This window comes from Eubalaena glacialis, chromosome 1 (assembly GCF_028564815.1).
Source record: "Eubalaena glacialis isolate mEubGla1 chromosome 1, mEubGla1.1.hap2.+ XY, whole genome shotgun sequence".
Taxonomy (NCBI): Eukaryota; Metazoa; Chordata; class Mammalia; order Artiodactyla; family Balaenidae; genus Eubalaena; species Eubalaena glacialis.
This window is the reverse complement of record NC_083716.1, coordinates 155,200,228-155,213,325: the sequence shown is the minus strand read 5'-3', so window position 1 is coordinate 155,213,325 and position 13,098 is coordinate 155,200,228. Positions and strand designations below refer to the sequence as shown.

Here is a 13,098-nt window from a genome sequence, read left to right as displayed (position 1 = left end):
TCTGCTTTTTTATTTTTATTTTATATTGGAGTATAGTTGATTAACAATGTTGTGCTAGTTTCAGGTATCACACCTTGCTTTTGACTCCTGTTTCTCTGCTGATTAGCGTCAAAGTCACCTTATATTCAGACCATGGCCTCAGACATCAATGTACTAAAAAATAGTGGAGTGGACATAACTCGAAATAAGGCAGGGCAGGTAATCACAGCAAGTCCTGGGAAGTTAGAAAAAAAGTCAGACAGGTACAATCCCATTTACAGTTCAGACATCATGAGTTTTATTTTCTCTAATCTACCATCCTTTTATGCTGCTAGGTCTTTATATACATGTTTCCTTCAGCCTAAATATTCTTCTACCCATGTTCACTTTGCTAATTCTTTTCTGGTCACTGTTCAAACATCCTTTCATGAGAAGCCATTCCTTGATCATCCAGACCAGGTTAGATACCTGGACATACACTTCCATAGCTCTTTGTCATGGCCGTTTGCAACATAAATCATCATTCTGATCTCATGTCTAATGCCAGCTTCCCCACTAGCTTGTAAATCCCGGGGAGATAGGTAAAATATTGTTTTATTTACTACTGTATCTCTACATTCAGCACAGTTACTGACACATATTGAGTATTCAATAAATAAATTTTAGGTGGTTAATCGTGTCTGAGTTATTCAGTGATAAAAGCCAATGAATTTCTCATAAAACAGGCAAAATTCCAAGCAAGAACCCTGTCAGGATGAGTAGATCTAAGAATGAGTAGCAGGAATCCAGTCACAAGCACTAAGATTCAAAAACATGTCTCTAAACACTAAGAAAATTGCACTAGGGAGAGAAAGGTCTCTGTCACAGAGGGACCATGGCACTAGGTACCCCTGTGCAATGTACAAGGGCACATTGTGTGTGTCAAGTTCCTAAAAATGGAATGTAAGACATGAACTTAATTTCAAATAGTCTTAAGCCTAGTTACAGGAACTGCATATTCCAAACAAAAATAAGATTTATTTGATGCTGAGACATCATATTTTTTTCCACCTATGAACCAGATTTATTCCAGAGACCAAGCCAGTTTTGTGACTGAAGTTGAGAGGTTAATGAGACAACTCTGGGGATTGAAAGATTGTGTGCAAAGGCATCTAAGCTCACCACGATCTTTCCTATTATAATCAATCATTCTTCAAGTCCCTCTTATTGCACAAAGAGATGACTAAGGAATAGCTTCTTGGAGAATCTCAAAACTTACCGTCCCTTGGGGTTCAATGTCTACAATTCACTTTTCACTATATCTCCAAAATGTTTCAGTTATGTGTGTATCATACATAAACTTTAATTCTTTCTTTTTCATCTGAGAGTATAAATGTTCATCAAAGTTATTTTTTTTTAGCTTGTCAATCTCTCAGATAGGTGTACACAACCACCCATACATGAGACAGTGGTGCTAGATGAATTATGCAATTGTGTACGAAGGATAGCTTGCTGGAGATATTAAAGATAATGTGAAACAAATACTATTTTCCTATCTTTTGGGAGAAGGGTGCCCATTATAAGTGGCACGAAGCATCTAAGCACTCCACGGAAGCCTCATTGACATTCCCCAACTAAACTACTTTAACTTCAAAGTGTTCTTGTTGTTAGAATCAACTACATTACCTTGATAAATTTCATTTCCTTTTCCAAAGCATCTTAAGTTAAAAGAACAAAAAGAGGAAGTGAATTTCTATCTACCCGACTAGACCAATAGAGACTAGATAGAAGTTCAATAAAACCATTATAGTTTTTGTAATAAGATTAAATCAGCTCTTGATTGAAGTACACAAGGCACTTTTTGCCAAATTATATTAGGCCCTTGGCAATTGCCACCATTTTAAGGGAAAGGTTATTATTGAAGGCTATTTTCCCATATTACAAACGCTACACTTTGATGAACCCTAAGTGCTGCAAAATATCTCAATGGATGTCTTCGAGAAATGAGTCACTTTTCTGATGGTAGGATAGTTGGTTATCAATTTTCCTGTAAGTTTTATACATGGTTGTTAATTTTCCAAACTGCAACACTGATAAACTAACCCTATTCTAGCTACAATAATTTCCTAAATATCAGGCAGGCCCCTTTCCCTCAGAGTCCTCCATTAGCTGGGCATTACTGTTTTTTTCAAGCATTGTATCTATGTTCTATGGAATCTAGATTTTTCCCCTAAATAAGAAAAACTTAATATTTGTTACTATTTATTTAATAATAAATCTCTTATATATGGAACATATATATTTTATCTACTAGTGTCTGTTCTTATTTCTATAAATAGAATCAATGTCCTTTAAAATTGTGAACCATTACATTCACATCATCTGATATATGATAAGTAAAAAAATATAATCCAGGTTCATTGAAAACTTCATGTATATCAATAGCATTATGACTTTAATGAGGTAGTATTATATTTTTTAAAAACCTTACTTTTATTTCTGGGGAAAAATAATACTAAGTTATTATTTGTATTGAATAGTTACTTCACTTTTTATTACCTGTTAATTGCAATTTGCATATAGAATCAAACTTTTCAATGACAAAAATGTTGTCTAATTTTAAAAGAAAAGATTTTGAAAAATTGGCTATCATAAAAATTTTATTTTTGGTCAAATGTAAATTTTCTCTATGTACCAATACCTCAAGATATTAATTAATCGATTAATATTAATTAATTGAACTGAAAACATGCTGGTATGAATGACTTTTAAAGCAATAATGTATTTTTAATGTTTCAGTTATTTTAATTAGTGTTCTCTGTTAGAAATTTAGGGCACCAATTTGTGAGGATAATCTTCATTTGTAAGAGAGAACACTGAACGCAGATAATCATGGAGCTGGGAACAGCTATGATTGTTGGCATACTTTGAGAGTCCAGAGCTTTCCGATGAATATTGCACTGCTCTGTAACCTGGTATTTTTTTCTCTGTGTCAAGAATCTCATCTTGGTGGCTGGGCTTATGTAGCTCCTTCTTGAAGTAGGCATCAATGCAATGTTTGGGTATTTTCATTTCAATTTTGGTAGAGGGGGCAATGACAAATTTCTTTTGTGTTCAGCATAGAGAAACTAAATTGAGGACCAGAGATCCAATTACAAGTAGCAAGCTGCTTCAGGAAAGCCACATTTTTGCCTCTGCGGTGACCAGTAGAGTTGATCTGTAAATGACACTATCGCTAAGTTTTCTCACATGGTAACAAAAGGGTTTTTTTCAGTGGCTCAACGGCTTTTCAGTCACCTCTTCAGTAGGATAATAACTAGATATATTGCCAAGTTTGAACACTTGGATGCCACCATTCTTGTTACCAGCAACTGGCTTGTGACGGTAGCAAGAACCATCCCCTTTTGCCTCTCAATGTTGGATTTAACTGCCGAACTTTTCCTCTTGCACATGGCTTTCCTTGGATGGGGAATACCTGCAGATTCCTCTGACTAAGACAGAATTTCAGCTGTAGTGGGTTTCCCTTTCTTGGGCATTTTTGCCCTGTGGTTATCCTTCTTAACCTTGCCACTGACCTCACCCTTCCTTTGCTTTTTCCTCCTTAGTGTCTGGGTTTTCAGCTTTATTTTACCACCATCTTGCATGACAGGAGAGCACAATACAATTTTTGAGAGTCTTTTTCTTCTTACAATTCTAAATAATTAGAATTTTAAATAGTAATATTGATACAATGGTTTCCATCTAGTTTTATTTTTCTTAGTAAAAAATAGAAGTTAAAAATATTTCATTTGGTGAAATCTTGACTCTTAGATCCATTCACTTTATATTATGTTGCTGCTACACAATCAATCTCACATTTCCCCATATGGCTATACCTATACATATGACAAAATCCAATGTAAGGAAAGGAAATAGTGAAAAAAAGGGGGGGGGGCAGTGGGAGAGTCTAAAAACTAGAACCAGAGATTTTTTCATCACCTTTAGTTAATGCTAATGCATTTCTTACAATTCAAATCATTAAAATTCCTAACAATGTTTTCTGGAACCAACTGTTGTGAGCGTATTGTCAGCACTGCAAGCAAACATTCAATGTGAGTTTCTATTTTAATAGAAATCTTGATATGCTCTTTATCATATACATGCTACATAAAATAAATGGGATTTTCTAGAGTTCCTTTTTTCTCTCTATAATAAACAGGAGTACCAATGAATGATGGAGTTGAATACCCTGCTATTTATTTCTATGTTGCAGAAAACATAGAAAGGACATCAAAAATAACTAGTGTTTATAGTACTTGGAAAGTTTGTGATGGAATTACACATTGTAAAATTAGCTAATTGACAAAGTTGTTATAACACTGAGTTTGCATTTTATATTTTTTAAGTACAAACACAAAAATGAAACTACATATATGAGATAGTCATGAGACTGGTATTTGTACCTGCTATTTAATATAACTGAATGTCTTTTTTCTCCATATGTGGTATTTTTAATGCTCTTTACTAGTATATATTCATAAGGTTTCAGGTACAGAACTATATAATTAGTATTTTAGCTAACTGAGAAATATTACACAGGTACTTTATTAATCATTTTAAGCAAACCGAGGATAAGACATTTGTCATTCATTGTTGTATTGATATGTATACTAAACCTTCGCACACATGTGTGAATAAATAACTGCTTTTCAAAGAATTAAAGTAAATACTAAAAAATTCTTAACGCCAAAAATATAAAAAATAAAGGTTGGTATTTATCTTATGATTCAGAAGATTCTACTAAATTTCAGCTTTAGGCAAATACATGATATCATGGGAAAGGCATTTCAAAAAAATCTTGTTATCAACTCGTTTATATGGTATTTGCTTCTTTCTTGAGACTCTAGGATTCAAAAATTATTCCAGTTTTAATTTAGTTTAAGAGTCATGAGGGAAAGGGCAGTCATTTTTATTTTGGATTCCCAGTTCTGTAAACTTTACCTCTAACGCAATCCAAAAAATCCTCAAAGATGTCATCTGGTTCATTTATTGATAAGGCTTGTAAGGTACAGAGGCCTATAACGCATAGATCCTGAAGAAAGACAACATGGCACAATGAAAAGAACTGGGACCTTTAAGCATAGGTGCAAATCTTTGCCCTGACACTTATTAGGCATGTGAATTTGTTCAGGTTAGTCAACCATAAAGGTGCCAAATCAGCCTCATCCCTAACCCATTTTGTTCCAGATGGTTATACAGAATGATAGAATGTGTGCAAACGTCTCCACTTAGTGCTAAGCTCATTTTTGTCAAGCCCAAGTCTTATTCGTTTTTCCATAAGCCATATTTCTTCCTCAAGGGATGTGTGGATATTATAGAAAAGATGAAGTGGAATTCACCAATTGTAAAAGGAGATCACTGTCGAAAAATGACAATGAAGAAAGGTCAGTAGATAATACCTAGACTACGTCATGAAGAGCAAACAACTCAGAAGTATGGGCTAGTGGTGCTAGCTTTATAGTCTCCCTGGGCCAAATGAATCACACCCTCGTGAGATAGATTTCTCCTGGGAAACATTTTTAGTGACACATCCTGCTCCACCTTAAATTTATTCTGTTAAAAAAGAAATCTCATATCTAACACATCTAGTTTAAGGTTTGAGCTCTGCAGCATATATTTTAAACAGAGAAAGCCAAAGTCCTTACACAGTTTTCATCATTAAAAAGGCACATCTTCAGTAAAATTACAATAACGGTAGCAGTAGCCTTATCTGTTCTCTGCCAGGTAAACACCAATAATATTCTAAAAGCAATCTCTTAAAGATAGTTCTAATCCTTGCTGACTTACATGGCAAATATTTCTTTGAATGGAATTACAGCTTGGGGAATAGAGGCAGAATGAAGGAAAAAAATCCTTTCTAATATAGTTATACAGACCTGACATCTCAGAAACAGTGGCTGACTGTGGCAAAAGTTTGACTCAAGAGTATTGCTATGTGCTTTCTTTTTTCCAAATGCTGCAAATAAGGCAAACGGCTTTCATACAGCAGAGCCAAAAATACAGAGTAAAATACAGCAGAGACCAAAAATTTATATTAAGTTCTTCATTCCATTCGCTGGGAAGTTGAAGCAGTAGTCAAATATGATGACTTGTAAAAATACATTCTAGGATTTGTTCATCTTCTTATATGTGAGCTTAGTCCAGAAGTTAAGTCTAATCACAATTAAATTGGCATAGACTTTCTATCTTGAAAATAATCTAGCAAGATGAAAGCAATAAAAATACACACTAGGTTTGCAGTTGGATTCTGCCCATGATAGAGTTATAAGACAGAGTTATATATTTAAGCCATTAATAACATGAACTATCAATAAGAAAGTCACTGTATTGAACTCAAAGCATTATCATATTTGGCAGAAATGTTTTCTTAAATCTTAGGTGCATTATTTTTCAGGTCATTTGGTCCCTTTTAGAAAACTACAATTTATCACCACCATGTTTAACAATCGAGTGAATTGTCACATTTCTAAATAATGTACATATTTTAGGCATCATGCTGTCATTTTGATAAAGTCATTTTACTTGGGAAAAGAGTTACTATTTTACATTCATCACAGTTTGCTTCCGAGGGTCATTTCAATTTCTTTTAATTGTACTTAAGTGTTTCTGCCCCTTTCCCCTTGGTGTTTGTTAGTTGCTTTTAATGTGATTTCAGAATTGTAAATGGCTCAACATATTGGTAAGTGAATTTTTGAGGTTTTTTTTTTTTTTTTCCCTTCTAGATCAGTGAAGTAAACAGGGTGAAAGTAGAGAGTGGCATTTCTTCCTAACAGGTTTTCATTAAAGGAGGTAGTGAGTTAATGCAAATTTTTCCTGAGAGCATAGTTTACAGAATATGCATTTCATCAATACTATTAACTTATTTGTGCTTTAACTAATGTTTTCTTAAGATCCATGTAGGTTTTTCCAGCATGATGCTTTTACTACTATTATTTGCACTGCTATTAGGATCAGGGAAAGCTAGCTAAAGATTTCCATTACCATTTTATGGGTGGTAAACTCAAATGTTAACAGGGGCTAGGCAGGTATGTAAGGGGCAAAAATGGCTCACTGTCAAAGAATAAGAAATAATAGGGACTGAGAGAAGACGTCTCATCCAAAGGGATCAGCTGTTACTCAGTCTTGACCTATAAGAGTCACCCATCAGGTCGACCAGAATATGTCTCTGGGCCAACTTCAGCCTGCAGGCTATCAATCTGTAACCGTTGTTTTAGAGATCAATTTGTTGAGGGTTAAGTAACATAAACCAAACTAGGCTGGTGTTTGTGGGAAGGTCGAAGCTTAGGAAGATGAACTCTCGCATCAATGGCTGGCTTCATGGGTGCACAATCTGGGTCGTTGGAGGAAGCCCCACATTTAGAGGGCCCACGCTTGTTTCAGTGGTCTGCTGTGTGGTCTTGAAATTCTTATTACTTTTGAACAAGGGGCACCCCAGATTCATTTAAAACAGGGTGCAGCAGACTACATGGTTGGTCCTGATCTTGTTCAAGGAAATATTTGAAGCACTTTTCTCCTGAATGAGTGACTATACCTCTCTGCAAACTTCATTAACTACTGGGGAGTGTTAGAAATGGAGGGATTACTATGCTATTGTCAATCTGCTCAGCTTATTTCTTTTGTGGATTTGAATATACTGGCTGCCTTCTCCCCATTACTCTCTGTATTCTGTATTACTTACCTGCAAAAAGAAGGCAAGTCGTCTGATTCATCACAGAAAGAGACTAAGGTAGAAAATCAGTAGTTCTAGTTTTAAAATTACTTGATTGGCTAAAAGATTTAAGGATTTCCCAAAGATAGACCAGCGGCTTCCTTTCTTTCTTTGAATTAAATATAAAAAATTTGAAAGATTAAAAAAATATTTTAACCCCCAATGATATTGACAAACATGTTCACCCCTCTTAGTTGTTTCTTATTTGTATGTGGAATATATTATCACTTAAATTTGTCATTAGAATTGGCCATTACTAGTGATTTACACCTAATATCTGATTTTAGAGTCAGTCATCTCTCTGAAACAGAGTCAAGTACAGCACAGACTTCTCTGGCGTTCACTAAAAAGCCATCTAACCTTTTTGTAGATCCCTAGACACCTGTAATCCACCAATTTCCAGCTCATAGAAAAAAAAGGGATGAGCATTTAACTTTGAATCTTGGGAGCAGAACTCTTAGCTGGATTAATTTATTTTTCTTACCCATCAATGTTTTAGATTTATATCCACTTTCCTGTTACATTTGATGCCAACCCACATTCCTCTGTTGTGGTGCAGGTATGACTAAGTACTGTCTCGTTCCGCTGAATCGAGCTTCATTTGTCTTGGGTTCTACAGGCTGGCTGCATACATGACAGCACACAGTGACAGTAATTTGCACTGATCTGCCCCCACTGCTAGTCCTGCTGCTACAAATAGCAATTGATTATTATGCTGTAGTGTTATTGACTGTCACTATGAACACAAGATTTATTTCATTTTTAAAGTAACTTGCTGCAGATTTGTTTAGTACAAAAGCAAAACAGGGAAATATTCATTTCTAAGAATTATTTGCAGTCACAAATGTAACTTTAAATCCTGGTCATGAAACATTTACTTTAAATCATAGTAAACAAAAACTTTATTGTGGTATTTATTTTAGTGTAATGTAAATAAATAATTTCCAAAAGCCATAAGAAAATCAGTATAAAACTGAAATATTTTTCCTATCCCCAATTTCAGAAGAGATACACACAGAAAATGACTCGATACCTTTTCATCTTTTATTTTTTTCCTTATCGGTAAATGCTTTCTCTGTTCAAAAAAAAAGTTGGAATCCTATTTCATACACATTTATTTCTTGACCTATCTGCTATTCTGAAGGTCTCAGTTCTTCCAGGACCCTATAGTGTCTCACCCTTTTTACTCTTCTTTCCCCACAAATGACCAGAAAATGTTGTTGTGTTTAGAACTACAATTATGCAGATTTGTGGAGTTAATATCTATTGAGTGCATTGGTGACCGATATATCTTAATTTGTAAATGTGTGCCTTCCTAAACTGCACATTAAACTTTCTCTATTCTTTAAAGCACATTATTAGGTAGCAAAACTGATTTATTTTATTATGCTGCGCCATCATGAATCTTAACGTCTTGACTACACCCGCAAGTATACTATTTCTGTCTGAAACTAAAAATTTGAGTTGTATGTAACACAAAGTTTAGAAAACAAAAGCAGAAAGAGAACTACAGAAAACCTCAAAGACCTAACTGTCTAGTGCCTCTCTGCTCTCTGAAGGACACTCTGGGGCAAGTACAGTTCATGATTGAATGGGCCTGTGAGAACTTCAACATTCCTGAGTGCAACAGCCAATGGATGGGTTCTTATAGTTTGGGATAATAGAAGAGTTTTAGAGATCCTGTCTTGCCATTTAATTTGAATTCCTTTGGTACTTTATTCCCAAGTATTTTATTTTATTAAAAAATAAATAGAAATCTTTTCATCTGATCAGAGGTAACTGGAAAGAAATACTTAAATTCAATATCTTTTTGAAAGGTAATCTATTCCCAGGTCTGAACTATACTGTTACTGGGGTGGCTCAGCTATTTGTGGTTAGAAAGTGATTTCACCTTCTATTTTGAGATTCCCCAGCATCCATAAATCTGCCAAATGCAATTGTAAAAGCATATCTGTGCTAAAATTGCTGTTATCGCTAGATAATTTAACTTTTCTCTGTACTAACAAAGGAAGAAAACTACGTAGAGGAATTACAGAACAGGAACAAGGATAGTCAGTCCTATGCTTTGTTTTAGATTTGGTTTAGATTTTAACATTTGTCCACATTAGACAGTACTCAAAACCTGTTTATGGGACTTCCCTGGTGGTGCAGTGGTTAAGAATCTGCCTGTCAATGCAGGGGACACGGGTTCGAGCCCTGGTCCGGGAAGATCCCACATGCCGCGGAGCAACTAAGCCCGTGCGCCACAACTACTGAGCCTGTGCTCTGGAGCCCGCGAGCCACAGCTACTAAAGCCCTTGCGCCTAGAGCCCGTGCTCCGCAACAAGAGGAGCCACGGCAATGAGAAGCCCACGCACCGCAACGAAGAGTAGCCCCTGCTCGCCTCAACTAGAGAAAGCCTGCGCGCAGCAACGAAGACCCAACGCAGCCAAAAATAACATAAATAAATAATTAAACAAACAAAAAGAAATATCTTCTATAAAAAAAACCTGTTTAGAAGTACGTAGATGTAAACCATAAATGGGTAGTACAAATTGTTGTGTATTTTGGGTAAACTAAGGCTCTCAGATATTAGTAAAGGGAATTTCCACCAATATTTTAATACTTAGAACTCTCATTGGTTGAAAGAAAGTGGACAGCTTTTCCAAGGCAGCCACTGAGGCAATGGAAGTCTAGAATAGTTATCTTTCAAAAGTTATATATATATATATGTATATGTGTGTGTGTGTATATATATACATATATATATATTCACGTGTGAAAAGCAAATGACAGTTATTATTCATTTCACAGCCATGACATAATTCAAATTAATGCTAAACAGCTATGTATTTATCAATTAGCATTATTTTCCCATCCCTCTCTGACTCCCTGTATTGTTGTAATTCCATCAAATAGTCATTTGCTTTTTTATGGTAATAATCCCTTCGCATTCTTTCCTTTCATCTGTACCCTTGTGTGCTATTTGTTGTTCTGCTAAATCCCTCTTATAGAGGCCTATGTATTCCAAGAGCTTGATGAATAATTGGAAATGTTTTATCCCTGAGCTTCAAAAAAGTGCTAGAAATAATTATAAGCAAACATCTTCTGTAGTATCAATCCAATCCCTGCTTTATGCTGTTTGTACTTTAGATAGAGAAGGAAACAGCGAGATCTTGGTTACCAGCTCTTGCAGCATAAAGGGGACAGATGTTTCAGTTTCCATCTTTTTTTCTTCTGTCTTCTCTGTTCTTTCTGGCAGCTTGGACTGTTCACTACAATACGTTCCACAGTTAGTCAAGCCTGTAATTTCACAAGGTACAGTTAATTATTGATCAATCAAAATGAAATTCATAATCCTTTTGGCAACTTGTGCTGTACTTGAACTTCTCTCATGCCCATAAAATAGCTTAATGGTCTACAGTATAATGAATGTGAAGGATATGAACTAATGTTCAAAGAAGCAGGCAAATCCTACCTTTCTTGCTTGTGCCAATTCAGAATTATTCTTCACCACGTACTACATACTGCCAAGTTTTCTTCAACAAATCAGCTAAAGATTCAAGCCTTCCCCCGTCCCCATCCTGACCCCGGATGGAGAGCTTTCATATCTTCTCCAAGAATTTGATTCCATTTAAGATATTTACTTAATGTTTGAATGTATATTTTCTATTCTTTAGTTTTTTCTACATAAACCAATTTAGTCAGATAATAAGGTAGCTCTCACGAGCCATACAGTTATGTTTTCAGTACCACAACGTACTGTTTTCTCTGAACAGGCAGTTTACCTACATTAAAAATGAGGTACTTCATGTGTCAAAGAATAATGACTCCCCTCCTTCTCTTAGTGAAAACACAGATTAAAGGGGAAAAAAATCCACAAACCCTGGTAGCTTACATATGATGTATATGCAGAAGGATATTACAGCTGATTTCTAACCACCTATTCATTCAAAACTTATTGAGAGCCTCCTATGTGCAAAAGGTCTTGCTCTGAGGGATACACAGAGAGTAAGATGGAGACTGGCCTATGAGAGTCTGGGAACTAAGCATTGTCATAGTACCTAATGACAAAGTCTTCAGTGGAAGGATTTTGGCTCCGGGGAGTAGAGGAGCTGAGGAGAAAAGTATAATTTTTTAGTACATGGGTAACCAAGCTCATACATTTGCTATCAGAATGGTATCTTCCTCTAAGAAACACATTCATGCTACAACCCAGACAACCTTCAGTCCATCTGGGCACTGTGTACTTAATGCCCCACCAACCACTGTGTTTGCAGTACTGGCTTGCTACCTACCAAGATGAATGAGTCATGCTTCCTTTCTGCAGGCTTTGTATGATGTGAGGCTGGGCCGGTGAATGAAGATGACTGCTGTACCCACAGCTGATAGGTTCCTTTAACTTCCCAACTTTGTTTCCATCTGGGTAGCTCAGTTCTAGGGCTATCTCTTGTTTCCCATGAGATTTCAGTGTGCAGTTTTGCCTTGTCACAAACACTATTAAGCAAACAGAAACCCAAAAGTTTTAAGAGAACCTGAGTAACATTCTAATCCTCATAGACAAGAGAGGCTAGTCCAGATATTCACTAAAGTAACCACACTTCTAGGTGAAAGTGTGTAGAGCCATAGAAAGATGTAAAGACATAATGCTTCAAATAGAAAGACCATTTGTGATTGGGGGAATCAGGGAAGGTTTTCATATTTCATGGCCAGTTGAGCTGGACCTCATAGGACAGGTCGTTTTCATCCAATGCAGATTGACTGGGGATAAGCAGTTGGTAAGCAAGATGGAAGGAACTCTTGAACAAAGGTCAGTGACAGGAAATACAGCCATGTTATTTCGTGTTTATTTGCTTTGATTGTATGTCTACCAGGCAACACCAACCTGTTCTTAAGGTTGTTGATGCACTTGATAAGTACACAAATTAAGTGAGTTTGAGACCGAACATTTCCAAGTGGAAAAACATTTCACTTTCAGAGTGTTTCTCAGTTATTTTCTACAAGGTGCCATATCCTCTCCACTCAGAACTGGATCCTTCATGTCCTGTTCCTGCCTCTACTTCCCATGGACCTATGAGGGTGTTGCTGCCCCAGAGACCCCCACTGGGATGTTGAGGGGGAATGCACAGCCTCTCTCTTCACCACACAACCTAAATGAAGAGCAGGCTCTCCCCTGGAATCGTCACAGAACAACAGAGGTTAATTTGCCAGTCTTCCCAACTTTTCTCCTGGTTTGAAGATAACGATAGGGAAGAACAGCAGGATATCACTGCTTCCTTTCTGGTTGCCTTCACAGCTGTACCTTACATTCATCCTTGGGGATCTTTACATGGCATGAGTTTGCCCGGATCCCAGTCTTTCTCAAGGTCACAAAACAGCCCAGCACCTCAACCAGGAGACTTCTAGTGTATCTT

At 36.3% G+C, this 13,098-nt stretch overlaps 1 pseudogene; it reads right to left on the bottom strand.

The window, feature by feature from the left end:
• Positions 1-2,787: 2,787 nt before the first annotated feature.
• Positions 2,788-3,602, bottom strand: LOC133091451 (large ribosomal subunit protein eL6-like; annotated as a pseudogene).
• Between the last annotated feature and the right edge of the window lie 9,496 nt (positions 3,603-13,098).